Source organism: Lutra lutra, chromosome 10 (genome assembly GCF_902655055.1).
Source record: "Lutra lutra chromosome 10, mLutLut1.2, whole genome shotgun sequence".
Lineage (NCBI taxonomy): Eukaryota > Metazoa > Chordata > Mammalia > Carnivora > Mustelidae > Lutra > Lutra lutra.
In genome coordinates, this window is record NC_062287.1 from 110,684,007 (window position 1) to 110,689,212 (window position 5,206).

Below are 5,206 nucleotides of genomic sequence, written 5' to 3' on the forward strand. Positions count from 1 at the left end.
CAGGTTCCTTCCCATCTCCACAGACAGAGATCCACAAGATTGTTTTCAAAGATGGCTTGCATTTCCATCACACAGATGCTTGATGATTCCACCGGGACCGAGAGACGCTCAGGCTGCTGCCTGTTTCCAGGTGTTATAGCCCATGCCGGGATGAACACCCCTGAGCCATCATCTTTGTACCCGGTTGGAACATTTCCTTCACCTAAGTTCCCAGAAGTAGAAATGCTGAGTCAAAGGGGATACGCTTTGACATTTGGACATGAATTGAGAAATTGCCCTCAGGAAGGTCGTCCCAGGGAGCGTTCCCCCCACATCTCCCTGGCTTTGGTGGTGTGGGTAACCTGGGCAAAGCAGGCATGTGCCCAGATCGGAGGCTCACCACGCTCCCTACACTATCCTGGCTCCTTCTCACGGGGTTGGCAGGCATGTGCCTCTGGTCTTCTGGGGGACCCTTGGATGAAGGTGACCTGAAGACCCTTGGATGAAGGTGACCTTGAGATCCTGCCCTCTCGGGACCACAGCGATGAGCAGGAGCCTTCACAGCTACCGGGAGATGCTTAAGTTCAAGTTGAGCAGCAGCGAGAGCCTGTAGACCTCTCTGGGGGGACGAGATGCAACCCCTCAACCAGACGGACAGAGAGAGCTCAGCCGCCAAGTCTCCAGGTGTCTGGGAGAGCTTATTGGGAAGGCAGCCCTGTAGCTCCCAACATCAGCTGACAGCATGGTTGCCCGATTTAGCAAATAAAAATACAGGATATCCTGTTAAATTTGAATTCAGATACACGACGAATAACTTTCAGTATGCCCCAAATAATTGCATCAGATGGAGAATTGGAGAAAGCGTATGCTACTCATTTCTTCCAAGACGCTGTGAGATGGGCTTTCCCTCTTCTCTCCCATGGTGACACGGCCACACCTCACTGTGTCCTTTATTTTATTTGACAACCTTTGCTGGCAACACCTGGGGACATTGGAAGCAGTGAGTCCCATGGAGAAGTCCTGGGCTCTGGAGTTAGACAGCTGGATTCGAGTTCTGGCCTTTGTACCTCTGTTAGCTGTGGACTTGGAGATGAATTACCCACCTCCCGTTCCTCAGTTTCCCTGTCTATCAATACGAGGGCGAATATAGCGCCGACCTCACGAGGGGACAGTGAACGGTGAACGAACGTCGTCCTCTGAATGTGGTCTGCTTTCAGCCAAATGGAAGCAGAAATGAGTACCCAGCCCTGGCGACGGGGTGTTCGGAATCCCGTGAATGGTAACATCCTGTAGGAGCAGAGCTGGGGGCACAAGAAAGGAAGGGATATTCCCACGAGGCAGGAATGGAGAGACTGAGAGCTCTGGGTTCTGACACCAGGAAGGATCCAGAAACGAGGAGGTCCCCATCCCACGTGGGACAGACGCTGGAACTGAGGTTCCCGTGGAGCTGGGGTTCTCGCTCAGGAAGAGGGTGCGGGAGCCCGATCTGCCTACTGCCCCAGGGGCGGGGAGGTGACCTCACCCTGAAACCTGGAAGCACGCACACCACTCCCGCCAAGTCCTTGGTCAGAGCACCCATTTGCACCTGCTTGCTCCTCTTCCAGGAAATGGAGGGAAACTCAGGGTGATGAGGGTGGGTGGGGTCTGGTTATTTTTCTCATTTGTTTTTAATTTTTTCCTGCTCTTCTGCATTTCTCAGGTTGGGAAGAGTGAGAACAGGGTTTCGAAAGGCCCTCTGCTTCCCCACACCCTCTGCATGGCTGTGACCCTCTCCCAACTTCTTGGGGCGGAGCCCAGTGGCCACACCCCTACCTGTGCCCCTCTCCCCTTCCTGCCCAGCCCTTTGGGGTGTGGTCCCGCCTCATGTCCTACATTCACCTTGTTCAGCAGCGAGGATCAAGGCCAGGCTGGGAGAGCACGTACAAGGGACCGGGGGCAGGCGAAGCCCAGCGTGAGGGTGGAGGGGACGGGGCACCAGGGTGGGGGATGGAGGGCCGGCGGTGGGGGTGGGGACGCAGAGGGAGCTGGGCTGGTCCCGAACACCCTGCCCTCGCCCGCTGCCCTGGGGCTAATCCCTCAGAATGGCCGCCCCCGTCCACAGTAAGATGTTGTAAGAAGTTCACACCGGTGCGCCACCTGGCTCTCAGGCTTGGCTCCGCTTTTGTGTTTCCGTCCCAGGATCCCCCCCACCACTGCCCCTGCACGGGGAACCCAGTCTCCTCCTGTGTCAGTGCGGGTCAGCCGTGCTGGCATGCGCGTCCCCCGGTCCGTTCACGTTCATGGCCCCACCGTCCGTAACCGTGTGCCGACAGCACCGTGCTCTAGATGGACGTGCGGGGTGTTTGCACGCTTGCCGTGGATGCTGCTGCAGGGATCCGCTCCATGGGAGTGTGGGCGAGGGTTTTGGGGCAGAACCGCCCGGTCACGGGATGTGCAGTCTCAGCTCCACTAGGAAAGGCGGAATTGCTTCCCAAAGTGACCCACCCATTCCTTCCACGAAGATGTTCTTCCCTCCTCCACGTTCCTGGGGGCACATCTGGGGACTTGGACTCAGGTGGAATTCCAGGGCAGGAAAGAGCAGGTGTTTGGGGAGCATCAGTGGGCACAGGTAGGCAGGAAGGGCAGGTAAAGAAGGGAGGGGAGGGGGGCAGGGCTTCTCGCCTCTCAGCTGTGGGCCCTGTGAGCCCCTGACCTTGCTGAACCTCACCTTTGCCATTTGCAAAGTGGGGGAACCATTCCTAACCGGCCCCTCCCTGGGGACTCAAGAGGCTTCAGATGCCTGGCTGGCCTTGGAAGTTTCTGGATGGCACAGACATGGAGGGTGCATGAGTGCCCTGCACCTGCCCAGGATGGGAGAGGGCTCCAGAGAGAGGGAGTCAGGCTTGGTTCACTGGATAAGCCAGGGGTCTGCAAATGGTAGCCCACAGCTGATTCCGGCCCGCTGCCTGCTTTTGTAAATAAAGTTTTATTGGCACGCGGCCATGCCCATTCCTATCTGTGTTGCCGCTGACGGCTTTGCTTTTCAGCCGCAGACTGGGTAATTGCAACAGAGCGGGACACACACCACCCAGAATACTTACTATCCGGCTCCTGAGGGAAAATGCTTACCAGCCGTTGAGGAAAAAGACGAAACAACTCAGATGCGTGATGGCTCAGTGCTGGTGGCTCAGGCCGTGTGCTGGTGCTGGCCTCAGCAGGGAAGAAAGCACACGAGCCTCTCTGCCCTCATGGAGCTCATATCCTCGTCGAGAAGAAGGACAACGAGCAAGAGAAACAAGATCTGGGACCGAAGGGATCAGGAGGACAATTTAAATGAAGTGGTCCAGGGTGACCTTCCTGAAGAGTTAAAAAGGTGAGGGGAAGGGCCACATGGCTGTCTGAGCAAGGAGTGCTCCCGGGCAAAGGCCCTGGGGCAGGAGCATACTTAGATTTTGGAGATGGAGCAGGGTAGCAGGGGGCTGGCGAGTAGCGGGAGACAGGACGGATGGTGGTGGCAGTCACTCCGGGGGTTGGGGGGACTGATGCGTTCACTCTGGGAAAATGGGCAGCCACGGGCGTGTGTGGAGCAAGAGGCCGCAGGGTCTGGTGTAGACACGTTAGGATCCCAGGGTGCTGTGCGGTGAAGGGCCGGGGGTGGGGGTGATCACTGAGACAGGGCCAGGCTCCAGGCACCGGGGGACTGGACGGTGGCCGTGTTGAGAGGCCATCAGCTTCTAGAAGCAGGGCTTGCTGGACTCACACCCAGAAGTGGGAGGTAAGAGAAGAAAGGGCTCGAGGATGATGCCGGACCCGTCACCTTCATGTTTGTCTCCCTGCCTCTTCCGCATCGTCCTCCCCGGCTTCCTCCTCGGGAAGACCCTTGAGGGAAGGGGTCATCTTGTCCGTCACTGCGCCCACCGCCCCCCTGCCCACAGAGGGCCCGCGGCCGGCAGCTCTGGAATAAACGGATGAGTGAGGCGCCCGTGGCACAGTCTCTTGCTTCCTCAGGGAGTGTCATGGGGTGAGCTGTGACCCCAGATTCCTGTGTCGGAGCCCTGACCCCCAGCACCCCAGGATGGGACCATATCTGGAGATGGGGACTTTGAAGAGGTGATCAAGGTAACATGGGGTCACTGGGGTACCCCTGATCCCGTGTGACCTGTGTCCTTACAGGAAGAGGGGATCAGGACACAGACCTGCATGGAGGACGACCCTGTGAGGACCCAGGGGGAGCACAGCCGTCCGCACATGAGAGAGAGGCCTCAGGGGGACCCCGTCCTGCCCGCGCCGGCATCCCAGGCGTCGGTCTCCGGGACCGGGGACTGGGCGTGTCTGCCGTGTGAGCCCTGTCTGGGGGCCTGGCCTGGGGCAGCTCCAGCAAACGCACGCAGTGGGGCTGTCGCCGCACAGAGAAGCAGGGCGCGCCCTCGTGAGGGAGAGAAGCACCGTGAAGGCACAGCACAGACTGGAGCACCTGGGACGTGGTGGCTGAGCTGGGGCCTGACCCCGATCTCCTGGGGCTCACACCCGTCCTGGGGACACTGGGCTGGGCCATGGACAGCAGGCATGCAGCCTCGGGGGTGATGGCAGGCTGGTGGCCCGGGAAGGACAGGACTCCAGCGGTCCCTGTTCACTCAGCTGCGACCCAGGCCTGGCCCCTTTCCAAGGTCGGGGGACCCAGCTGGGCTCACTGCGCGTTGCTCCCAGCAGCTCCCCCTGCCCTGGAAGGGGCACATCAGGCCCTGAGGCTCCTCCTGGCCCCACCCCTTCGCACCCCCGTGAGTGGGGTGGGCGGGGGGCGCCACCTTAGCACGTGGCCAGGCCCAATGCTCTTCCACCAGCAGCTTCCTCTGGGCGTGTCTGTTCCTGCAGTTCCCGCAGCTGAGCCCGCGGGGCCGGCCAATCCCATTCTCCCCTCGCCATCCTCCGCCTCTGCTGCGTGCGCCAGCACCCCAGTGCCCAGGCTGGGTGGGCCCTCTGTCCCCTGCAGGGTCTGTCTGTCCCCCAGACCACCCAGGACAGCACGGGTGGGGACCGAGGCCGTGGGACCTGCTAGTTTCTGGTTCTCTGCCGGCCTGACCCGGAGGAGCGAGTCGCACATTCCTAGTGTGATCCACTGGCCCGGGGCCGAGCTGCCCCATGAGGGATGAGGTAATGTCCTGCAGAGGCCATGCGGAAAGGGCAGGGCTCTCCCTGCACCCTCGGGGACTCCCACGGCCAGGGCCTTTTCCCAGAGACCCTTGGGGCA

General features: G+C 60.1%; 1 pseudogene; it reads left to right on the top strand.

The window, feature by feature from the left end:
* The first annotated feature begins 518 nt into the window (after window positions 1-518).
* On the top strand, window positions 519-4,517 carry LOC125080182 (uncharacterized; annotated as a pseudogene).
* The last annotated feature ends 689 nt before the right edge of the window (window positions 4,518-5,206 follow it).